The sequence below is a fragment of the Gigantopelta aegis genome, chromosome 3 (genome assembly GCF_016097555.1).
Source record: "Gigantopelta aegis isolate Gae_Host chromosome 3, Gae_host_genome, whole genome shotgun sequence".
NCBI lineage: Eukaryota > Metazoa > Mollusca > Gastropoda > Neomphalida > Peltospiridae > Gigantopelta > Gigantopelta aegis.
Window position 1 is genome coordinate 69,417,987 of NC_054701.1, and position 27,592 is coordinate 69,445,578.

Sequence of the window (27,592 nt, forward strand, 5' to 3'; positions counted from 1 at the left end):
CTGTGCATATAAAATGTGTGACACAACATAACGTTGACATTAATATATTGATGTAAATATTTCCATAATTGTAAAGTGTGTATACCTGCACACTGAAAATATCCCATAGGCTTATAAATAAAACTGGGATCAATTTCCGTTTAATCGACTGTTTTAAAGGGACATTCCTGAGATTGCTGCAATTTTTAAGATGTTATCGACTAACAGAGACTTTTTAACGATTGTAATTACATATCAAATATATTTTTCTACATAAAATATTAGTGGCTGTATATTAAACGTGTTTCTGATCGTTCTAATATTTGTACTAGGTTAAATTTCATTTTATTTCCTAAACATGATTTGTTCGTACGTACGAACTTATTTGAAGACAAAATCCAGTTTGGGCTTCTTACAAATATTAAGACGACTAGAAACACATTGAATATACAGACGCTGATATTCTGAACAAGAAAATATATTTAATATGTAAATGTAATCGTAGAAATGTTTTATTACTCAGAAACATCTTACAATGCAGTAAACTCAGAAATGCCCCTTTAACAACATCCCAGCACGAAAAATACATCGGCTGTTGGGTGTCAAAACATGGTAAACGCAAAAAAGGTAATTGATGAACCACATCAATATAAAAATTCAACGGTTAAATAAAACAGTGTACAGAATTGTACAAAAAATACAAATATCACAGATAGATAAAATTAACATTTTGAGTAAAAGTCAGTATCACATACAAATTTAAATAAAAGTTCTGGATGGAATCGAAAAGATTCCATCACATTCCTTTGACCAAATATATCTTTTCTCTTTTCTTTGAGATGATGGCACTCCACCGAAATGTAGGACACCGTCAGAGTACACTGAAAGTGGTCACACTGAGGTGGAGGATCTTTCTTCAAGATAAATGAATGGGTGAAGTGTTGTTGTTTTTTGTGAGTATATATTTTCATTTTAGATATTGCAGCCAAGAAGGATTGACACTTGAACAGTTATCCATTAACTGGTCGTATTCTTGTTAAAATATTGACTTTAACCTGTTTCACTATTTCTTTAAAAAACCCCAACCCTTTTGATGCATTTAAAACTTTCAATATTATAACGAAACCAGGGAATATTTTGTTTTAAACATTTTGATTACCGACGGTGATCAGTTGAAAAACAAGTAGCAACTACTATTTATTAAAGTGACATACCCTAGTTTCTAAAAAAGCACGTTCGTCTGAATATAATGGTTATCGAGACAAGCTCTCATTACTTTTAGACAGTATTTCCCTGTTTAAACATCACAGACTTTAACTTCTCTCTGTTATAACCTTATCCAAAGGTGGGTTGCAGGTTTGTATATTAACTAAACTTAGTGTCCATATTCACTGGCTGAAACTAGGGTATGCGCCTTTAACATTTTAGAACTGTGTAGCCATCTCTAAAATTCCCTAGAATCATTCTTGTTTTCAGTGCCTCTGTTGACATATTCAGACAGTGTCACGTGTGTTACTGCATATCGAGTGTGTTACCACCAACTGGACTACGATTCCAGGTAGACTATAAATAGCTATCCTTTATTTTAGGCTGGTACAGGTAGACCATCTTTCCATCTATGAACACACTCTGATATCAACTTGTTATCTGCACAAACTTCACAAAGTTTTAATTTTGAATGAAATCCATGGCACTTCAAAACTCAGTCCGATTGGTCACGTTTGTTACCACCCTTTTGTGTCTTTCCTATCCAACCCTTTACCAATGTGTAATATGTTGGAGATATGTAACAAGGGTAGCCAGTATACATTATCATAAAGCACACCAGAACACGTACCTTGATGTATCAGTTATTCAGTAGAGGCTGACAGACATGTTTGGATGTCACGTGTGTTACCGTGGAATTACCGCTATGTTATCGGTATTTGTCGAGGCTCTGCCGAGATAAAATCTATTAACTAGACGATGTTGATTCATTTTACATATTAAAAAACAGGAGTAGCGAATTCTATTTATCCTATAACACTTCTAAAATAACATTCTAATTTGATATTTAGCAAATCAAAGTTCTGAAGTTCCCTTTACGGTAATGTGACGTCATCGCGATAAGCACAAATGTAATTTGACGTCACGCACTTCAACTAAATCTAATCAAAACGTTAGGCTAAGGTATACAAGTTTTGTTGGCTGTAAATAATTGAGCCATTGACAACAAAACATTATTAACCGAGTTAATAATAGTAATTATTACCCATAGGTTAAAAATATCTTGGTACATATCAAAGTGATATCACAATGACGTCACACGATGACGTCATCGATTGGCGATCTACAGCGTTACAGGAACGTCAACTACAGAGTTGAGTAATATAAATTAAGAATGATTATGGGTAATAAACAGAATATTAAACTCGCTACCATTTCGTAACATGTTTATGTCCCTCGTGAAATAATTTCCATTGTCACTCGCTAAAGCTGGTGACAATTTAAAATTATTTCACTCGGGACATAAACATGATACGAAATGGAAGCTCGTTTAATATCCTATAAATAACAAATGGGTTTATGACATGGACATTATGGGTAAGTTATAAGATAAATAAATTTATCATCCATTAAAGGCTTTTGTAGGAGATATCGCTGGCACTATAATTTGCGATATCTCCGCCAGTGCCGTTCTGCTAGTCAACATTCAGCCCACATTACTGACATTGTTTACAACTGTCGCAAATGAAAAGAATGATAATGGATGATAAAAAGAATACCCCCTCGTGTCTTGTGATATCATAATTTATCAACACTTGTTGATAAAAGTATAAAATCCTCGGCAAGCCTCGGATTTCATACATTTATCAACTCCTGCGGAGTATCCTCTATATATTTATCCTATAACTTACACATATCCATGTCATAAACCCATATGATAATTTAGTGTATTAACCCGGTTAATAATGGTATTCAAATTTGCAACATCTCTAGGTAATAATGTGTTGCTGTCGATGGGCCATTTGTTTACAAGCAAACAAGATCTGTATACCTGAGCGTAACGTTTTCAAATATTTAGTAAAAAAATGCGTGACGTCAAACAAATGTGCTAATCGTGATGACGTCATATTACAGATGGCGGCGACTTTAGTGCTGTTATTGACTAAACATTTAATTAAAGGGACATTCCTGAGTTTGCTGCACTTTTTAAGATGTTATCGACTAACAGAGACTTTTTAACGATTGTAATTACATATCAAATATATTTTTCTGCATAAAGTATTAGTGGCTGTATATTAAACGTGTTTCTGATCATTCTAATATTGGTACTAGGTTAAATTTCATCTTATTTCCAAAAATATTGTTTTTTTCGTACGTACGAAATTATTTGAAGACAAAATCCAGTTTGGACTTCTTACAAATATTAAGACGACCAGACACTGATATTCTAAACAAGAAAATATATTTAATATGTAAGTTTAATCGTAGAAATGTTTTATTAGTCGGAAACATCTTACAATACAGCAAACTCAGGAATGTCCCTTTAAAATGTTATTTTATAGTTGTTATTGGATAAATATAATTCGCTACTCGTGTTTTTTAACATGTTAAATATCAACCTCGTCTAGTTAATCGGTATTTGTCTCGGCATAGCCTCGACAAATATTGATTATATTCTAATACAACTGTCATATAAGCCTTTTTGCAATTGGCTAATTTTCGTGATAAATCGGACGATAGATGTACGCTGTCATGGGCAACCAGGATTTATCACGATGACAAAATTCCGAAAACTCGTCCGATATGCTATCACTTGGCCTCATGTGTGGTGTTTTCGTTAGTATATTAATTCCGAGCCTTCTATTATATTTAAACGTTGTTATAAACACTTTTCAAAAATATTACTAACTTCAGATCAAAATGATGTTATTGTTCTTATTGTTATTAGTTCGTGTCATTGTAATTTTTAACACTTCGTTAGCAGCAATGAACACACCCCCTCCCCGAGTAAGTTCCGGTCCCAGATCGATCGTAGCAATCATGTGTCTTATTCTATTCTAGTCTGTGTTCCCAACATGGCATAAGCAGGTTCAGCTGAAATAGTTGTATCACAATCTGAAGTACACTATTTCTGTTTAGAACATACTTTTTGGGACAAAACAATTGATAAAAAAGAGAAAATGGAAATGACTATCGATTTCATAAACGCAATTTAAACATTAACTTCTTTAAAATATCGCAACATTTTGACAAACTCACGAAAATAATGCTTACCATTTCGTAAATTAATATTATTTTCTGTATTTATAAAAACAATAAGTTAAAATATGTTAGTAAAAGTTATAAAGTTGTAGACCTACCGACGTGGTTCTTGGCCAAAATTAATCCAGGCGAATTCCTCGAAATAATTCAATATTAGGTTGAAACACCACTTCACAAATGTAAAGTCCAGTTATATTTACAACAAAAATATGTTTAATGTACACGTGCATTGCCATTTTTTTTTTTATAAACATTTTTTTCTAAAACAAAGTTATTTTATGTTGTGTTTTGTACATACAGGTATGGAAAATATTGTGATGAAATTAAGAAAACGATAATTGGGATAGAAAAAGTCATCCTTATCCAAAATCTTCTGTCATATCGACTTGTAGACCCGGTAATTGGAAAAGATGCAACATATGCAATGATGTGTGCATTCACTAAAGTGAGTTATGCTGAATACAAACTTGTATTAATTTGTATAGCTTCCTCTGTGATAAGATGTTTAGGCGAAAAGACAGAAAACAATGTTATCTGCACCACTATAATTAACACACCATAATTAACCTAATAGAGTACATAAAATCTATGTAAATAAAATATATCTCTTTGATTTTCGACACTGTCAATGTTTCTTTTTTCACAGACATTTAGCACTTTTTTCAGCACAATGCTGCAAAAGAAAAGTAAAGAAAATGTTAAAAAGAAATACACCCCAAAAAAGTTTCTTGATGCCGTGAATGCAGTTCGAAACCAGACATTATCACTGAGGAAAGCGGCATCACATTTCGAGATACCAGTGATGACCATACAAAATAGAGTGAGTGGCCAAATAGACGACACAGCCCCGGAAGACACACTGTAATACCAGCTAAAGTAGAAGACCTGCTTGTCAGCAAAGTGAAAACAGCCGCTTTGCAGGGATTTGGTTTGACGAGGAGAATGCTGGCTATTCGTGTGGCAAGGCTCGTCAAACGTTTTTAGTTAAAAACGCCATTTAGAAATGGTATTCCTGGGAAAGACTGATTTCGGGGGTTCTTAAAAAGACACCCGGATCTAAGTATAAGGTCCCCCACAGCGCTGTCAACTGTCCGCGCTAGGATGCTTAATCCTACAGTTACCGAAAAGTACTTTCTGGAGTTGAACAATACTCTAGTTTCACTCGGGATTAAAGATATCCCCGTGCGCATTTGGAATATAGATGAGACCAGTGTGCCACTGTTGCATAAGCCTGCGAAAATAATAGCAGAGAAGGGAATTAAAAACATTCCAGGGTGGGAATAGTAGGGATAACGTGTCTGTGCTAGCCTGCATAAATGCCGAAGGTAAAACATACAAACGCCTACACGCATATAATACAAAATATGGCGTTCCTGGAGCTGTATACACTTACCAGCAGCATGCATGGATGGAACATGCGTTGAGAGAAATTTGGCTAAAAAAAAATTTTTTTACGACGCTGCGGCGATAATCGTCCACAAATAATAATGCTAGATTCGCATTCTTCACATGAAACGTTGGGGTTTCTTGAGGCAGCACGTGAAAATAGCATCACTGTAATGACGTTCCCTCCCAACACAACCCAGCGGATTTTCCCTCTTGGCAAATCTGTATTTGGCCCTTGGATTCGTGAATATAACCGTGGCGGAAAATCCAAATAACATGGTTAACAAATGGAAATGGCCTTAATTATTTCGGCAAGCGCATGTTCTTGTTTTTCCACTACAAACATAAAAAGTTGATTTTAAAAATGCGGTATTTTCCCTCTAGATCCCAGTGCAGTTACAAGTCAGGACTTTGCGCCATCACAACCGTTCGACAAAAAGATACCTGAAAGCGGTTATCCTACAACGGTTACGACGTGTCAAATGTAGATTTATTAATCTCGATGTCGTCTGGCGAACTGGAATACACTTTAGACGAATCTGGGGCTATTAATGTACAAATATCTGTTGCATGTCAAACCTCTGATCAGATTGCCGATCATGATCTGCCTATTACCAGTCCAGGAAATAGTTTTCTTTCTGTCTCGAATGCAATTAATGATATGTTCTCTCTGGGTGTTGAAAGCCCAAAGGAAAATATAAAATATTAACTTCTCACAGGGTGCTAACCAGTACAGACATTATAAACCAAAAGCGTGTAGAGTTTGAGAGGAAACAAAAATAAAACGAAGAGAAGGAAAGGAAGAGGATGGAATGGGAAGCTAAACGAATGGAAATGAAAGAAAAGCAAAACAAAGGTATCAAGCAACCAGATTTAAAAAAAACATCAATAGCTCTCCACTTCGGTCAATGCAACAGAAACAAAAACAAAATCTGTATTTGATACAACATTTGACACCTGTTGGAGTGTTTTCGAGTTTATCTTTTTACTTGCTTTTCACTCTTTCAAGGGTCATTATCACATTGCCCCAATTGCCCTCTCTCTTAATGCTCAGGCGACAGGGGAATTTTGCCCACGACTTACTTTATACAGGTATCCACATCTGCGTGGTTCTTCTCCAAGTTGTATTTATTATGACGGATATGTACATTTTGGACAGCACAGTTGTCATGTGCTTTTCAGATTTATTATGTAATGTTATTATGTTATTTTACTTTCCCGACCACCTACTATTTTCAGGTGTTTACTATTACATATGATGTGATGTTATACTTTTATGTCGTTTTCTTAATAAAACAGCCATTTCAATTCTAACCCGACTTACTGGTTGTTTTTACTTATTGTCCTACAAGTAGCTTGCAGTTTGTCTGACATAATCCGGACTTGGGGCGGGACGTAGCTCAGTGGTAAAGCGCTCGGTCGATGCGCGGTCAGTCTGGGATCGATCCCCGTCGGTGGGCCCATTGGGCTATTTCTCGTTCCAGCCAGTGCACCACGACTGGTATATCAAAGGCTGTGGTATGTGTTACCTGTCTGTGGGATGGTGCATATAAAAGATCCCTTACTGCTAATCGAAAAAGAGTAGCTAATGAAGTGGCGACAGCGGGTTTCCTCTCTCAATATCTGTGTGGTCCTTAACCATGTCTGACGCCATATAACCGTACAACATGTGTTGAGTGCGTCGTTAAATAAACCATTTCTTTCTTTCTTTCTTTCTTAATCCGGACTTCGTAATTAAAATTACTTGTTTTGCAAAGTACCTTGTGTTTAATTGTTAAATTACGACTGAATGAAGTAATGCTACTATTAAAAGGTTTTCTCGGATTTCGAGTATTTAATTATTAACTTTCTGTTTAATTTGAAATATTGAGCTCACTTTTTTCCGAAATATGACGAAATACTACATAAGTGGCCATTAGATGGTATTTATTTTACAATAAGTTGTTTCAAAACGTATCTAACGAGAGAAAGTGATTGTTGAAAATGGTGTCTAATGAACACGAATGTAGCGTTCTGTTTCTTAAATATCCTTTAAAAGAAAGAAGAAGAAAAAAACAAAAAACATTTTCTTTAATAAAAATGTCTTCTAATTAAAAGTAATTTACGTTATATATCGCTGTCATACCATAAATCTCGCATGGTGTTCTTTCAAAATGATTTACACTTTTTATTTGAAAATGCTTGCGAAATAGCGATGCAGACAGAACAAAGCACCAAGATAAGTTGATTCCTCTCCCAACCCCATATTACCATTTATATTACCTGGATTTAAAAAACATAAATTGTTTATTTGCTATTATTAGAGATGATATGGGAATGAATGAATGAATGAATGAATGTTTAACGACACCCCAGCACGAAAAATACATCGGCTATTGGGTGTCAAACTGTGGTAATGCAAATAAATAAAGTGATGATCAACATCAATATAAAAATTCAAGACTTAAACAAAAACAGTGTAAAGAACTGTGCAAAAACACAAATATCACAGAATTTTACGGATACTGAATCTTACTCAAAACTTCAATTTTGTGCTGCATTGTCCATTCTCAAAGAGAATGTTACACCCCTGCACCACGGTGAGGTTACAGCTGATATGAGACGGAAGGAAGGAAATGTTTTATTTAACGACGCACTCAACACATTTTATTGAACGGTTATATGGCGTCAGACATATGGTTAAGGACTACACAAATATTGAGGGAGGAAACCCGCTATCGCCACTTCATGGGCTACTCTTTTCGATTAGCAGCAAGGGATCTTTTATATGCACCATCCCAGACAGGGTAGTACATACCATGTCCTTTGATATACCAGTCGTAGTGAACTGGCTGGAACGAGATCTGAGACGGATTCAGGAATTTGGAAAATGGCGTTTGATTTTCCCTTTGTATGTGGACCCATTCTGGTATTTCCCGTTGCAGTCAGTGGCACGTTACGGTCATTTTCTGGGATCGATAGCTGATTTTGCAATCTATATTAACACACACACACACACTGTACGAGACTACCCGGACCAACTAGTTAACAAGGAAACGCAGTGATATTATCCTCTAAACATAGACTCAGTTGATATTTTCCAGATTAAAAAATGCTCGTGACGAATCCTCTATTGATCATACATGCGCTAGAATATCCAGTGTAATCAAAGACTTTCAGAATTTGATAACGTTTCAAATTAGCTGTAAATTAATCAAGGTAACAGCAATACATTTATTAACATTTAAGCAAATGCACTACAGTGACACTCCATAATTGACGTATGCTTTCATTTAAAAACAAAACATATTTTATCGTCCCCAGAATATAGAATGACAGGTCAGGGTTGGGGTGCTCTGAGCTCACTGTCTCACAATATTTTTTTTGGTATTACATATGGTAAACACATTTTATATACATACATACAAATGGCAAAATATATACACAGGAATAGATCTAATCAACATTATTACCCCAGCAGGCACTCGTAACGGGGAAAATAAAATTCATAATGCATTGGTTTAACGTACATTACTATTGGACGATTTGACGCCAACAAATCAATCACCTGGTCGGTACTATATATATATATTCTTCAAAAAAGTAGGGGAACTCTAATAAGAATTTACAGTTGCCAAAATTGTCAGGTATATTAGCTTTGGGGAATAGTGAATTAATTGGGCAAACATTACAACCGGTAGTTCAGTATTATAGTAAGAGTAAGCAAGTAAGTTGTCGTTTTTTAATCAGTAAATCGCAAGTTAAAACAATAAAAATTACTAAAAATAAAAGAATAACAACTGTATGATCAACAGAATGAATAAGATTGACAGAAATAATGTTCCACAGTGATTAATCGACCTTCCTGGAAATTGTCAAAATCGAGAATGACACCCCACGCACGTGTACGGGGCAACTACGTGATGCACGTGCAAACTATGGAATGTGTTTCGGTGTGTTGATAAACAGACCTGATCGTTCTTTACTAGGATGTCTGTGGTCAAAACGTATGTCGGTCTAATAGTTGATATTAACATTAATATTTCAGGTTCCCCTACTTTTTTTGAAGAGTATACACACATACACACACACACACACACACACACACACACACACACACATATATATATATATATATATATATATATATATATGTGTGTGTGTGTGTGTAAGTCGTAGCCAATTGGCAATACAAACAAGTGATTCACTCTAAATCATGTGTATGATAATGTAGGCCTAACACTACGATATGAATAAAGTTGATCAAGCCACATAGCCTAGTCTATTTTAGTATTAGAACAGTAAAACACAATGGTTCATTATAGTATAGATTGAAATTAATAAAACAAATTAGTCACATTCGAAACCAAACTTTCACTTTTAAAATGTGCAGTAGTAATACAATTGCCTAACCGAACAAAGGAACCACAAATCCAAAAACAAAGAGCTATGTTCGGAAGAAGTTACGGCAAACAGACTAAAGATTTAACTCCGTATTTACCATATACCATAGAATAAAATATTATGTTTTCAAATACCCTTCCTTTAGTTTTTAATTTTCAGGCACATCTGTCCGTTCAAGGCGGTTATGTCGATCACCTGTATGTCCAATCTTCATTCCGTTGCAATCACTATTAATCTGCTTCAGTTCGTCTTTAATTGTCTTCATTTAAAAATCAAATTAGCCACAAATGTCCGTTTGTTTCTTTAACGTCAGCCCCTTGGACACACAATCACCGTTTTTGTCCATTCCAGAAAGAAAATAGTCATTGATATATGTGCCAGCAGCAGTCACCTTTGTGTCGTCCTTTCGAATTCATGTTCGTATTACGTTGGCTAGCCATTTAGCAGTAGGATAAATACGGATTGTCCCGAAGCTCTAAAAATCATGCTAACGTGTGAGCCGTCATAACGGGAAGTTATTAAGCAAACACGAATATATCCAAATATATAAACATTTAATGGAAAATAATGTATATTTTGTATGAAACAGTTTCAAAGACAAATAACTGGACTGCGATAAACTATCATCAGGTTAAATCAGTACATAAGAGAAAAGCACAAAACATATACACACATACAGCGATAATCTGCCATAACTACACAGCTTACTCCTTCCGAAAAGTATCTTTTGTATGAGTGTACGTACACGGATTTTGGTGTTCCACTCGAGAGGCACTGGTTGGAACGGGGGAAACAAGTCGGTCGAAGACACAACACTAGTAGAGTCTTCCAGCCCATTTGTTTATGGTTCTATTATCCAGTTTTGCTAGCTTTCTGTCCTGAGTTTCCTGCATTGTACAAGTTCAAGTTCTTTATTGCGTTAAGTTTTGCAACTTATGAGCATTATAACAATGAAATACAATATTATGTACAATAGTGCGGAACAACAGTGGAAAATGACTTACATAAATACGTACACATATACCGATAAAAACAATCCATCTATATCTATATATTAACAATCAGCAATATGGGTCACACAAATATAGATATATTAAGTTGTTTGTAGTAATAGCATATCCCTCATTTTGTTCGCCTGTAGTGAGTATTTGCCAAGGTTATTTATCTGCTTATTGTTTGTAGTTGACAGTAGCTGTATTAGTTTAAAAGCACTGGGGTTCTAGGAGTAGTATTTCTTAATAAATCTATTTCTTAAAGTTTCGTATCGTGGACACTGAAGAATAAAATGAAACTCATCCTCAATCTCATTAATATTACATAATGTACATAATCTTTGTGTTCTCTCGATATTTTTCTACCTACCAGCTTCAATATTTAGCCTGTGTGCACACATTCTCATTTTCGTCATTTCTTTTATATTACGTGAATCAATTGGCTTCGTCAGATATGTCTGTAATTGATATTCCTTTATTAAGTGTTTATATAGTGATCCTTTTGGCGACGCTGTTATTAAACTGTAGGACTTTTGTTTAAATACATCAAATTTTCTTGTAAGACGTTTCCGCATACGCATTAAATATGTTTTCTTGTTTACAATATGTGTCTGTATATTCAGTGTATTTCTTGTAAGAAGCCCAAACTAAATTTTGTCTTCAAATAATTTCGTACGTACGAAAAAAGTTTATTTTAGGAAATAAAATGAAATTTAACCCATTACAAATACTAGAACGATCAGAAACACGTTTAATATACAGCCACTAATATTGTATGCAATTACAGTCGTTAAAACGTCTCTGTTAGTCGACAATATCTTAAAGATTGCAGCAAACCCAGGACTGTCCCTTTAATCAAAACGAACCCTCGCGCGAGTTATACCAATACAAATCGTATCTGTAAACGAGGATAGTCAAAGAAAAGTTTCGACAAGGTAAATATTGTTCCCAGAAATCAGCCAATAAGACCGCTACTTGAGAGGACTGCCATGTCCAACCCTGGTTTGATAAATTGTAAAACTGCATTCATAGGCGTACGGGTTCCAATTTGATCTCTGTCCCTGGATAACAACGTTTATTCATATCTATATTACTGGGGATGGGCGCAGTCTCCTACGCTTGAACCAGCGTCACTAGGCTGGACAGTCCGTAATCTTCCGTGTGATTGATTGACCTTCATTGATTCTCCAAAAGTCGTGTTCAAAGCCAACCTTCTTAGTTTTATTTATCCACTTCACTCATGTCTTTAATGTGATTGTGATGGCACCACAACCTCTGAAATTGTAAGACAAATACAATTAAAACTATTACTATTAGCTTGTAGTTTGATATGCAATTTAGTAATGACATAATTAAAACGTTTTATTTCAGCTGCCTTTGGCATCGATAGTTTGAACATTTTAAGAAATCCTAGAAATTAAATCAAACTTCATAAAAAAAACTGTAAGGATGCGATGTCACTGATGTTTATTTAACAAAATCCCACCAATATATTAACTTCCTGATGCGTAACTTCATAACTGTGACTCTGAAGTGAACAACAAAGCCATTAACGCAATCTAGACTGTGCACCTGCAATTAGGAGTCCAAACGAAGTTAAGAAAGGTCGTGTATGCTCCTTTGAACCACTGTCAAATGTTTCGACTATATGCATATATAACGACACAACGTGTTTAGTAGTCAAGAGGTAAATTACCAGCAGTGGAAATGTTTTAGAATGATCAGTAAAATACATGCAGCGTAAACAGCATAAAATACGCAATGACGCATATCAGCATAACAACACAAACATAAAGACTGCAAAGATACAAAAACAAATGTCATGTTCAAAACATGAACAGTGTATTGAGCTTGATAAACATTTTAAAAAAACCACCACAAAAATGCCACACACACACACACACACACACACACACACAATAATACCCCCCCCCCCCCAACAACATATACCTTATCACAGATAACTAATGTTAGAATGTTTACAAGATACAGAAGAAAATGTGCTTAATTATCCATTCTCAAGGATACTAATGGAAACATTTCGCGGGTTTTCTCTCTAATGTTTAACATCCAATAACCGATGATTAAATTTAAAAAAATCAACGTACTCTAGTGGTGTTGTTAAACAAAGCAAACTCTCTCCATTCTCAAGAAAAAATCATGAAGATGTTGCCACGCCTACAAGAGCGTCTTAGGACTACCACTCTGAAATTAGGCAATCTCTGCAGAGGGCAAAGCGAAATTAAAGGCACGCCTACTAAACTGATGTAACAACATATCAAAGGGACATTCCCGAGTTTGCTGCATTGTAAGATGTATCCGACTAATAAAATATTTCTACGATTGAACTTACATATTAAATATATTTTCATATTTGGAATATCAGTGTCTGTATATTCAATGTGTTTCTGGTCGTCTTAATATTTGTAAGAAGCCCAAACTGGATTTTGTCTTTTTTAGGAAATAAAATGAAATTTATACGTTTAATATACAACCACTAATATTTTATGCAGAAAAATATATTTGATATGTAATTACAGTCGTCAAAAAGTCTCTGTTATATAAAACAACATTAAATAAAACATATTTTAACAATTTAAAATTAAAAACATCCAGATCAACATTCATGGATACAACTTCAAACCAGGTTTCATTGATCTAGGATTTACAGTTTCTATGAAATGACCCTAAACGTAAACGGTGACAGCGTCACCGTGGGTAAAGCGGTATTTGATCTATATCTTGTTGTTTCACTTCGACAAAGCAAGGCAATAATTAACTACATTTATATCATGTAGTTTTTACATCAAAAATAATCAAATAAATTAGTTTTATTCTAAACAAAAGAAGGAAGGAAATGTTTTATCTAACGACGCACTCAACACATTTTATTTACGGTTATATGGTGTGGAGCATATGGTTAAGGACTACATAGGTATTGAGAGAGGAAACCTGCTGTCGCCACTTCATAGGCTACGTCTTTGATTAGCAGTAAGGGCCCACCGACGAGAATCGATCCTAGATCGATCACGCATCAGGCGAGCGCTGTACCACTGAGCTACGTCCCGCCCCTCTTCTGAACGCTGGTGCATGTCTGCCAGTGAAAATATCATTTTGTAATTACACCATGGATTTTGTTTCCATTAGTTTTATTTTTCTGTATTATTGAACCAAAACCATATGTTTAATAAAGAGGTTTTTCAGCCAAGCCGTTACTGTTACAGGTAGTGATACGTCAACAGCTAATTGTAGTTAGTGACATCAAAACAATCGAGACAAAATGTTTACAATTGAAAGCACAAGCCTTCGGGTCCTGGTTGGAGTTTGTGGGTTTTTAATTAGAGTCAGTCAATAGAACACTCATGCCCGTTTGGCATATATATGAGTAGTACAGGGGCCTGTATGGGACCATTGGCCTTTACCTCGGTGTGAGGAGACAATGACCTTGGTGCAGGTGTGCAAGCCTGACCTTGACGTGCAGGTGCGTGGCTGACTTCCTCCTTAAGCAAGGGCACCTGTATAGGGCCACTGACCTTGGTGTGAGGAGACAATGACCTTGGTGTAGGTATACGACCGTTTGTTGTTAGCCTGACCTTGATGTGCAGGTGCATAACCGACTTGAGCATGGGGGTCAATACCCGCCTGTATCCCTGACCTAGTTACACATCTGTTGTGGGCTTGGCCTATTTGGACTGGTCCTGACATCCTTGGAAGGCTTTGACCTACAGGGGCTGGCACCCAAGAGTATAAAAGGGGTATTTTTACTAGTATTTTGCATTCGATCGTTGAAATTTCTACAGATCAGATCTCTATTCATTATTGCTTGATGATATTAATATTTTTGTGTCTATCTGGAACGAAGAATATGGCATCCGGATATTCGAGCAGTATTAGTAGTAGCGACGAAGACGACGTCTTGGTCTGCAAATGTTCAGAAAGATATACGATAAAATGTAAAAGAGTGACTACCAAACAAGATTAGAAGAAGTGTACACATTATATGGATTAAACGTAATGACTATTGCGTTTTAAAAATAATACGTTCTTGCATCATAACATTTCATATTTTATTTTGTTTTATTTATTTATTTGTTGTATTTATTAATTGTTTTGTTTGTTATTGATTATATATTGTTCTTAATCCGATTTGTTGTATTCTGTATATACATTTGTTAATGCCAAAACTAAATGCTTTTTTTTATTATTTAATGTTCTCATAAGAATACCCAATAACATCTGTTTCATCTAACACAAAGTGTAAGCGACCACGGGTTTAATTTGTATAGTATTTCATTTGTTTATAAAAAGTAGTGCCCCTACTAGGATTTTGATCTGGTACGGACCTGGCGACTAGTTTTTTTTGTATCACTCCCTGGTCACTATAATCGTCTGTCGGTAAACTTTAAGTGTCTTTGTTTTCCTGTAGCTGAATTTCGCGTCAGAAATAAACAACATTGCTCATAAAATGTTACACATTTGTGTACTTTAAAGAAGTCAGGTTATTAAAGAGTCGGTTTCAGAATTCCTATGGTTTAATTCACGTATTATTAATAACTGACACCAGTGATTTCAAAACATTCCATAGCACGTCTCTCTCTCTCTCTCTCTCTCTCTCTCTCTCTCTCTCTCCGCCCGATCATTTCTCTCTCTCTCTCTCTCTCTCTCTCTCTCCTCTTTGCTGTGTGTGTGTGTGTGTGTGTGTGTGTTTGTTTGTGTAAGCATTTATATACATGCCTTGAATGATGATGCAATTGAATTTATTTATCGTATTTGCAGTGTGGATGAATTCTCCCAAATTCTGGACAATTGGCCGTAAGTAATATTTTACGCTGTAAAATACAAATTCTTGATTAATATGGAAATATTGTTAAAGACATTAAATCATATATACTACAAAAATAATACACGTATCTTCAGACTTACTGAGGATTATAGTCTGTAATAGTATACCTATTATTACGGAATTCATAATTTACATAATATCCTATACCTTTTATTCTTCTTTTTTTCAGGGAGGATACCGAAAAACCTCAAGTAAGTAAAAGAAACTTGATTTCGTTTTGTTTGTCTTACACTGACATATACATGTGAATACAGATTATACAAGTACATTTCAATGATTAACTTGTATTATAATTTTGAAAATGGATTAACAACTACATATTATTTATTTTTAAATTGTTCACAATATAAAGATATACACGCGTCTGTAGTGTTTCAACTTGTAAATTAAAATGTAAAACTAAAATAATTATTTTAGGGGTTACAGAGAGGGATACAGAAGGAAGAAAGCAAAACAGAAGAAAAGCCTCGGAACTCATCGAGGAAAAGACCTAGAGTAAGTATCTAACCTTCAGTTAAAATGATGTTATTTTGCGAGAAAACAGTTTTATGTTTTGCTGCCAATGCCATGTATTACATGTCTACAAATTATACATGGTAACATCTCAGACAGTAGAGGGTTTTCGTTCTGTTTGTGCATTGATTATTTTATGAATGAATGAATGAATGAATGTTTAACGACACCCCAGCACGAAAAATGCATCGGCTGTTGGGTGTCAAACTGTGGTAATGCAAATAAATAAAGTGATGATCAACATCAATATAAAAATTCAAGATTTAAACAAAAACAGTGTAAAGAACTGTGCAAAAACACAAATATCACTGATAGATACTGAATTTTACTCAAAAGTTAAATTTTGTGCTGTATTTGCCATTATCAAAGAAAATGTTACACCCCTGAGGATAACGAAAAACCTCAAGTAAGTAAAAGAAACTTGATTTCGTTTTGTTTCTCTTACACTGACATATACATGTGAATACAGATTATACAAGTACATTTCAATGATTAACTTGTATTATAATTTTGAAAATCGATTAAGAACTACATATTATTTATTTTTAAATTGTTCACAATATAAAGATAAACACGCGTAAAATGTAAATCAAAATGTAAAACTAAAATAATTATTTTAGGGGTTACAGAAAGGGATACAGAAGGAAGAAAGCAAAACAAGAAAAGCCTCTGAACTTATCGAGGAAACGACCTAGAGTAAGTATCTAACCTTCAGTTAAAATGATGTTATTTTGCGAGAAAACAGTTTTATGTTTTGCTGCAAATGCCATGTATTACATGTCTATAAATTATACATGATAACAGGAGAGCGTTTTCGTTCTGTTTGTGCATTGATTAATTTATGAGGACCGTTTCATTCAAACCACACCCAAATTGTAAAATATTAATTAATGTTAAAAACGAATTTGAAGTAAAATTGATCTTTTACTTTTTAAAGTAACTAACACAATTTAAAATTATTTTTAACAGGAGGAAGACAAAGAAAAAAACCCGAAGAGGTTCCTCTTCAAAAACACTTTTTGATGGGCGACTACCTTCAAGTATTTGACAATGTTTTCTTCTTTTTTCATTTTCTAAACTAAGAACCCATGCAAAACACACTTCTTTCAAACAAGGGGCGGGATGCAACTCAGTGGTACAGCACTCGCCTGAAGCGCGATCGATCTAGGATTGGTTCTCGTAGGTGAGCTATTGCTCGTTTCAGCCAGTGCTCCACAACTGGTGTAACAAAGGTCATGGTATGTACCATCCTGCCTGTGGTATGGTGCATATAAAAGATCCCTTGCTGCTATTCGAAAAGAGTAGCCCATGAAGTGGCGACAGCAGGTTTTCTCTCTCAATATCTGTGTGGTCCTTAACCATACAAATGTATGTCTGACGCCATATAACTGTAAATGAAATGTGTTGAGTGCGCTGTTGAATAAAAGACATTTCATTTCTTTCAAACAACGTACTGTTTTAATTGACTTCTTTTAAACGGTAATGACAGTACTTTTTGCACATGTATGTCTTTGATCAAATTAACTATAATTCTTGTTTTGCTTTGCTGGGGTTTTATTTTGTTTTACAACAATAAAAGCTATACAAACCACACTTCTTTGTAACAACATACCGAGTTTACTAAAGCAAATATAAGCATTCCATTATTAAAAAAGATTTTAAAACCCCCAGTTATGTTAGCACTTTTTTCTTTTCTTTTTCCAGAGACAAAAGGATGGTCATCCATACAGTTTGTTTGACACACAATAGCCGATGTATTTTTCGTGCTGGGGTGTCGTTAAACATTCATTCATTCCATCCACTTTCGCCGGTGGCGGTTAGGAGTGTGAAGAAAGACTTACAAACAGTGAAGAGGGGACTGGAAGAAATTAAATTGAAAGCGCAAAATTTAATAGAAAAAAAATCAATTTAAAACCCCCCACAAAACCCCCCAAAATAATAATAATAAAAAAAGAAATACTTATGTATATGTTGCTCAGTGGTAGTAATAGCATGAACACATTTACATACATCTCTTTTTTAAACAATGCGACTGAACGATCAAAGTGTAAAATCAAGCTGTTTAGGTGAGCATACTATGTTGTACCTATATTTATTGTCGAAACACCTAAACTCTCATTTTGTTTTGTTTTTTTCTACGCACATGTTTTGTCAGTGTTAAGAAAGTATTGTAATCATCAATTTGTCTTTTTAACTTTCTGTAATAAACTGTCGAGTGGTGAAATATTGATCGTTTTTGTTTGGGGGTTTTTGTGTTTTTTTACACTCGCGGATTTGGTAGCTTTTCAGTGTGCAGACCATAAAGACGAATATTTAATGGCTTTCTTCTGCTGTGTAAGACGGGCACGCGCCGATATTTCTTGTGTGGTTCATTGCAAGTTCACGCCCACACACCTCTGTTCATCTGGTGGCGACGTTCTTTCATAAACACTGTGTGAGGGTTTAATAAAATGATTTTTGAATGAGGTCCAACAGTAGTAATATGAACACTAATAAAGGTCATACTGTTTTGCAGTTTGTATAGAAAGCTGTTCATCGCTCATCCATTGTGCTCGTCTAGTATTAAACGAATGAATGAATGGCTCAACAACATTTAAGAGCACAAAAAAGTCGACTGTGTGTCAAAGAAATACAAACGAATAAAAGTCGATACAAGTTGTTTTCCTGGTGAAGTCTAAGTCTAAAAAAAATTCTCATGAAGTCTTGGTTTCTCCACAACAGTTATAAGGTATAAGATATATAATTGTTTTCTTCCCTGCTGAAGTCAGTCAGTGTGACGGAACATGCTCGTAATTTTGTTTTCGCCTGTGGCGATATTAATTGTGTTAGAGGGCCGTGTGCAGTCCAATACGCACTTAAGCGCAGATGGACACTTTGTTACATAATACCTTCGCGCGACCGTACATTCCAATATGCACTTAGTGCAGGTGTGGAGGTCATGTGGCCAGTAGTTACGTAATACCTCTGCGAGTGCGGTTTCGACGACCGTGATTGGCGACGATCGGTGTTAGTAAGTCTGGTCTTCAAAGAGAAAAATATGCCGGCGTGGTCGTGGTGGAAATCCACATGATAAGATTCGGTGCCGCGATGTACCCCCAGGCGATATTCAATTTTATAATAAATAGCTAGGATTTTAGATATATCGAGGAGAAAGATAGGAAGGCTCCAGGGGATCGCTGTCCGTCCACTGAACGATCTATATTAGTTCAGACGGGACTTTGGTAAATATATATTTTCTGCTCTGTGTATAACCTTGATGTGATTGATGTGACTTTATATATTTTAATACTGTATTATACCAATATTATTTAGACGGTGCTGCCGGTCATCTGACGCAGTAATCTGTAGGCTCACTGTCCTAAATAATTATAAAAAGCTTAACCAGTCATACTAGAGGACCTAGGTAAACTGTAGGTTATTGTCTTTATTGTGATAGGTACCAGTATTAATTCTGTGTTACAAGGTTACTGAATGAGTAGTAAGGGTTAATTAAAAATTAACCAGTTAGGAATAGAGCTGTAATCCCTTTATTAATTAAGTTCCCCTGGAAGCGTTTCTCAATTATCACACGTGTGTGTGTTAGCGTTTCTCAATTATCACACGTGTGTGTGTTAGCGTTTCTCAATTATCACACGTGTGGGTGTTGTGTCACGGTGAAGTGATTAGCATATTGTGTAAACCAGACACCTAGAGATTAACTAATTAAGTGATCAGTTCTGGGTTGTTATTATTTGTTGTTGTTAATTAACTACTGCGGCAGTACATTTCTCAGCGTAGGTTAATACAGATTCCAAAGTGTATTGTGTTTTGTTGTGTTTTCTAGTGAACTAAACGTGCTATAATAATATATACTTTATATAAGATTGTATCTCTGATCATACCTAGACGAGCCACAGCGGGTATAACTGCCTGTTACAGAGAGATCTAATAGATATACAGTTAGGAGAGATATTTGGACAATCGTGTTTCATTCAGTTACGGGTATTATAGAATCCCCGTGACAGTCAGGCACCTGCACATCAAGGTCAGGCTTACAACCAAAGGTCGCACACCTGCATCAAGGTCATTGTCCCCTCACACCAAGGTCAATGGTCCTATACTGGTGCCCTTGCTCACGCACCTGCACGCCAAGGTCAGGTTTGTACACCTGCACCAAGGTCATTGTTTCCACACACCGATGTCAAGGTAAATGCCCCCATACAGGCCCCGTTACTACTTATATAAACAATATAGAGCAGTGCGCATAAGTGTTCCATCGATTAGGTGCTTGTCCCAGTTAACATTCTTAAAGGGACACACCCTAGTTACGGCTAGTTGTTAACCATTACGGCGTTGTTTTTCACTATTAAACCCATTTTTTCACAAATAAAATTGCACTTTACTTACCGTTTATTATTTAGAATATACATTTCCATTCACCTGAAGTGTTTTTTGGTAATCCTGGTAATCCTGGTGTTTGTAATACCACAAAATGCATTTTTCGTATTTCTGAAAAACGGACGCACGTTTGAGAAATAAAACCGTTGAGCAGACAAGGTCTAATCTATTTTTAGACGGGATATTTCCATTTCAATGTCACAGACGTTGGTATACCACGTGACCGTTATCATTTTGGTTCGGTTTGTTTTCTCGTGCACGGTTCGCGCAATCAACATCCGATTTGTTGGTGTTCATTTGTGAGATTTTTCTTCACAGTTCGTGAACATTTTCAGTAACAATAAAGTTCAGACAAGTAAGTATCTCAATACAAAACGTTACAAACCCTTAAAACCAATAATTTTGCTAGGTCCTACGATATCTGGAGAGGGGATACAACAGGACAGAACAGTTAGAAGATGTCCAGGAGAGGTGAAAAGAACGCACCCCAAGTCTGTGAAATTTGTCGTGACGTAGGCATTGTTGTGCTTCGAGCGACATCTACCGGTGACATCAGAATACAAACTTTCAAAATTATTTCAAGCAATTGGGACATGGGGATTCCCATGGTATTTATCGATATAAAACCTGCTTGTTCACTCCATTTGATAAAAACGTGATCTAAGTGTGTTACAGGTTTGTAGATTAACCAAATTATAATTTATTTTCGCTGGATGGAACTAGGGTGTGCGGCTTTAAAGCTACCAGGTTCAGAAACATTTTAAAGGGACATTCCTGAGTTTGCTGTCGTTTTAAGATGTTATTGACTAACAAAGACTTTTTAACGATTGTAATTACATATCAAATATATGTTTCTGCATAAAATATTGGTGGCTGTATATTAAACGTTTTTCTGATCATTCTAATATTTGTACTAGGTTAAATTTTATTTTATTTCCTAAAATATAGTTTTATTCGTACGTACGAAATTACTGAAGACAAAGTCCTGTTTGGGCTTCTTACAAATATTAAGACGACCAGAAACACATTGAATATACAGATACTAATATTCTAAATAAGAAAATATATTTAAGTTTAACCGTAGAAATATTTCCAATCTAATTAAAATTAGCTCCACAATTACATGTGGATCTAACACCAGCCAGTTGGAGCTCATGTCCACCAATAAAAACCTTACTTGCAGAATCCTGCCAGTGCTTTAAAACTAACAACACTGCGTAGTCTCCAATGTCCAGGTAACATTTCGTCTGTAAATAATAATTTAAATATTGACCAAACACACTTCGCCTTTTATAACGTTATTTGGGAGCATACAAATTCTACAAATATCGGGCGAGTCTATTTTAGTGGCCGCAGTACAGCGAACCATACCAATACGTACAGGGTGGGTTATCAATCTTCAATTTTACATTAAAAATTATTTATTTATTTATAAAAAAACCCCAACTAAATCAGTCTTCAGTTTTACATTACAAATTATTTATTTTATAAAATAAAACATGTTTTAAGGCATTCGTAATTCACACGAAACATGTCGTATACCCTCAGGATAATTCGGAATGTTTTCAAATTATTTTTAAATCACTGGCAGGATTCTGCAAGTAAGGTTTTGATTGGTGGACATGAGCTCCAAGTGGCTGGTGTTAGATCCACATGTAATTGTGGAGCTAATTTTAATTAGATTGAAATATTTCATTAGTCGGAAACATTTTACAATGCAGCAAACTCAGGAATGTCCCTTTAAGGGATTCCACCCAAGAAGGTGTGAGTGGATTGTTTTTGTTTTCTCTCACCTTGCAGTAGGTTAGAATTTTACTAATTGTACTCAACAAACTTAATTAGGAACCAGTATAAATATATGTCTGAATCTTACATGCATGCACATACATGGTGCAAACAAAATACATTTCCTTTTGGTTTTGTAATAAATGTCATGGCTAATAGGTAATTAGAAAAATAAAGAACACTTCTGAAAATGTCGCCGTCTTTAAGTCACTAACCTTAGCTATCTGCAAAACAAGCTAAACGATTAATACTGTTACATTTCTCCCAGAATTAATTTTAAAGTTTTTAAAACACTTTGGTTTCTATACAAAGTTTTAAAATATACTTACCTTAATATTTGTATTGTATTGTACTTTTCCCCACAGCTCTTTACACTTTGATTTTACATAGTTGTATAATTAATATTTCCACATACGTACCTTTTCTGACACTCAATAGCCGATGCATATTTTTGTGCTGGGGTGTCATTAAACATTAATTCATTCATCCATTCATTCATTCACGATTAAGAGTGATACTCCATCAGTGTTTGGGCGAAAACGTCGGACCATTTAGCATGTGGATTTTAAAAACGCTTTCCAATGCTTAGGTGAAACATGAATAACATTTGCTATTGGTTACTGAGTCTGATAGTCTGAGGATACAAAGTATTATATAATAAAGTAGATACAGATCCAATTATTGTGTTATGGTCTTGACCATGAACGTTGCATACCAGGTGGATCAAAGGGTTGTTTTTCTTCTTCAGTTTCGTCACTGTTCGGCTTTTTGACATCATCCTGACGACACTTTCTACAAAACATAAAAAACCCAAAACAAGCATCAATTACGTTATCCGTGGCAATAATAAATGTACAGCAGTCTTAAAACCGCAGACCCTAGTTTTAACCCGTAAAATGGACACCAAGTTTGGTTAATCTACAAACCTGTAACACATTTGGATAACGTTATAACAGAGTGAAACATGAGTCTGTGACTTTAAAATGGTGAAATTCCCTTAAAAATAGACGAAAACTCGACTCCATAACTGTTACTTCTCAGACGCAGGTGCATTTTTTAAAATATGATGACCAGAAACACTTCGGATGTACGGAAATAGATAATCTAAACAATAACATCTAAGTAAAATATGATTTCTAATAGTCAAAAATATGCCTTAGTATTTAAAAACTAGGGTATGTCCCTTTAAGATATTGACCGGCGTCGTGGTTAGGCCATCGGTCTACAGGCTGGTAGGTACTGGGTTCGGATCCCAGTCGAGTCATGGGATTTTTAATCCAGATACCGACTCCAAACCCTGAGTGAGTGCTCCGCAAGGCTCAATGGGTAGGTGTAAACCACTTTCACCGACCAGTGATCCATAACTGGTTCAAAAAAGGCCATGGTGTGTGTTATCCTGCCTGTGGGAAGCGCAAATAAAAGATCCCTTGCTGCTAATCGGAAAGAGTAGCCCATGTAGTGGCGACAGCGGGTTTCCTCTCAAAATCTGTGTGGTCCTTAACCATATGTCTGACGCCATATAACCGTAAATAAAATGTGTCGAGTGCGTCGTTAAATAAAAAACCATTTCTTTCTTTCTTTAAGATATTGACAGCAAGCCTTAGACTGGTTTGTTTAATAGCACTGAAACACTAATATATACCCGAATACAATCACTCCCCCGGAAAACCTTTGCACGGAGTACCTTTTATTACATAATCATTAAATCTTACTATGTAAATACAGAATGAATGAATGAATGTTTAACGACACCACAGCACGAAACATACAACGGCTAGTGGGTGTTAAACTAAGGTAAATGCGAACATGGAGTGATGTAAAAATTCAAGTTAAATTAAACTACGGTATAAAGATGTCCGACCGTGAAAAAATGTATGAAGCTGTCGTAAACAAACCAATATTGCACCAAATTATTAATATAAAACGAAAAACATAAAAAAACATACAATTTAAAAACATCATCACAGATGGTCATAGAACACATTTTCAAATTTCCAAGAGATACTGAACGAGTGTTGTATTCACCGCTCTGAGGAAAACCCGTGATAATAGAGACTTTAACATACCTCGTGTGAGAGGTGTGGAATCCACACTAGATTTCATGAAGTATTCAATTTCAAGTTTGTATAATATATACCCTCTCCATCACCCGCCTCCTTCAAAACACATGCCCTTCTCGTCTGCTACCAGTTTAGCACTTAATGGTTGAAAACATGACTAATTTGAATTAATGGTTTAGGTTATGTCCGATGGCTTGGGCAAAAAGTTTGATTTGTTTAACGACACCACTGGAGCACATTGATTAATTAGTCATCGGCTATTGAATGTCAAACATTTGGTAATTCTGAGACGTAGTCATCAGAGAAAACCCGCTACATTTTTCCTAATGCAACAAGAGGTCTTTTATATGCACTTTCCCACATACAGGAAAGCACATACCACTGCCTTTGTACAGTTGTGGTGCACTAGAGTTGGAACAATTATTTCGTTCGATCCTGCGACGCAAGCACCTCAAACGAGTACTCAACCGACTCAGCTAAATCCCACCCAGATGGCTTAGAAATGTCCGAGACTTCTAAAATGCTTAAAGGTACAATGTCGCCTCCACCCCGCGACCCCGTTCATGGCATCTATATTTTAATAAACCAACCTACCCCCCTCCCCCTCTCTCTCCCTCTCTCCCTCTCTTTCTCTCTCTCTCTACAAGTCATATACCAAAAACATTTTCAGCTTTTGTTTGGTTGGTTTTTTAATCTTATGGTATAACAATTTCCGAAATAATGAAAATGTGCTGTTTTTGTGAATTAAAAGACGAATATCTCGAGTTTTCAGCCTTAGATAGACTTTCCGCATGTTCCCCAACAAAATAAACATATATCCCTTTTCCTTTTATATAAAAAAAATGTTTTAAATATAAAGTATTATAGAGATATATGCGTTTTGAATGACGTTTCGCCGAATTAAATTTCGTTTGGTCGTTGGAAGAAAAAATAAATACGAAATACGTACGAAATTTATACAAAAATCCATATTGTGATACTACAAAACATTACGATGTCCAGAACCGCATTGGTATTCACATACTGAGCAAGAAAATGTAAGTAACTTATAATTTTAATCATATACAAATGTTGTATTCGTCGAAAACCTTTTAAAATGTCTAGAAATATTTTGTTACTCATGGGTGCCCTTTTACGACAGAACTTACCTAAACCAAAGGCACAGCTGGTTCCAACGTCTATATGTGAAATAACGACTGAAAATAAAAGATAAAGTAGACAAGATAAAAAACAAGATGACCTACACCTTCTATTTTTAAACAGGTATGGCAGTTTCTGAGGTTTGCTGGTTACTAAAATTCCTAAAATTGACACTTTTATTAGATTTGATGCCCAAGAGTCGTTCCAAGAAGCCAAGACGTCAAAGGCAGTTCTGTCACACAGAATGGAAATGGGAATAAGAACGAGATGGAGCCTTCAAGGCTTTTGGTAATTTGCCTACACCTCCTGGTTTAGGTTATCACAAATATTCCAATCCATTTGAATTTCAGACAGATGCCAGTATCCATTTGAATGTTTTCAGTTACCAGTGATTGCCTATGCAGATAGAAGGTTCAGTAGTTATGTAAGTAACTTTTTAGCTAAAAACAAAATTGAACTTTTGTTTCAAATTTGCTATCTTAGAAGAAAAAAGAAAACAAATGAAATAATGTTTAATGAAACCCCAGCATAAAGAAAATAAAAGAAAGACCCCCACCACTCCCCAGAAAAATCCGTAGCAAACCCCCCCCCCCCCCCCCCCCCACCAAATACATCCAACAACCACAAAAAAACACAAAAAACCCAAACAACAACACACAAAAACCTTTTTTTATTTTTTAATGTAAATAATCAAATGTATAAATTTATCTTTTACATTAAAAAATTAAAATGATATTGTTATGTAAAACAGTGTAAAGTGCTTTGGTAAGAATATAATAAAATACAAATATTAAAGTAAGTAGATTTTTAAATGTTGTATAGAATTGAACATATTTTGAAATATGTTAATATTAATTATGGTTGGAATTTAAATTATTATCCACGTGGTTCAACACAACAGAGTTAATAATAATCATACGAAGCACACATGTAATAACAAGTTTAATGACGTAATTTTGGGAAGCGACGTCATAACATAACGTTGCTTCTCTAGTCCTAGCTCAGACTGGGCAGTTAAAATATGACGTTATTTCGTCGTCTCCTAGTTGTGGCTGAAATATTTTGAGTTGGGTCTTGTTATAGATAGAGAAAACAACAATAATACTATGGATAATAAAGAAATTATTACACTCGCGTGTGAGTTGTCCTGATTTTACGAAACTCGTGTCAGGATTCATGTATTACCCTCGCTCTCGCTCGGGCAATACAAAAATCCTGACACTCGTTTCGTAAAAGCAGGACGACACACACGCTGGTTTAATAATCTCTATATATTCTACCATATTTCTGTTACCGTCGGCTTCAGAAGATTACTTCACCAAATTGTGGCGCACAATCAGTGTACACTGGCAGTGTTCATATTGGGGAGGATGAATGCATTGAATGCATTGAATGTGTATGGCCAATGCGAAATTGGTACATGACCACTTCGTCCTTGCTGAACCATCTGTAGGGCTGTCACTCTCCCAGAACTGGCTTAAAAATTAGGATTTTTCGCTACATCACCCCGACCATCGTGCCATGTAGAAACGAAAAATATTTGTATAACGTTTGTGTTGTTTAATGACACCACTGGAGCACGATGATTTGTTGGATGTCGAAGATTTAGTAACTTTTGACTTGCAATCTTTGAGGAAAACAATAGCATCAAGGGATCTTCTGTATACACTTTCCTCACATACAAGACAGCACATACCACGGCCTTTGATATATCAGTCATAGTAATACTATTTGAGAATGAAAAAATCCACCCGAGAATGGGTCCTCCAAATTTAGCTGGAAATGATCTATTAGATCTGAAGAAATTACAGTTAAAATGCATTTCTTTGTATAAAAATAGTAAACTTCATCCCCTACCTGGAGGACCCGACATTAATGTCATTCAC

General features: G+C 35.5%; 1 long non-coding RNA gene across 1 annotated transcript; it reads right to left on the bottom strand.

Moving 5' to 3' along the window:
• Window positions 1–11,695: 11,695 nt before the first annotated feature.
• On the bottom strand, window positions 11,696–25,781 carry LOC121392063. The gene is made up of 3 exons (XR_005960410.1): window positions 25,715–25,781; window positions 23,222–23,298; window positions 11,696–12,263 (listed from the first exon to the last, which is right to left on the bottom strand). It is a non-coding gene; the product is annotated as an uncharacterized LOC121392063 (long non-coding RNA).
• Between the last annotated feature and the right edge of the window lie 1,811 nt (window positions 25,782–27,592).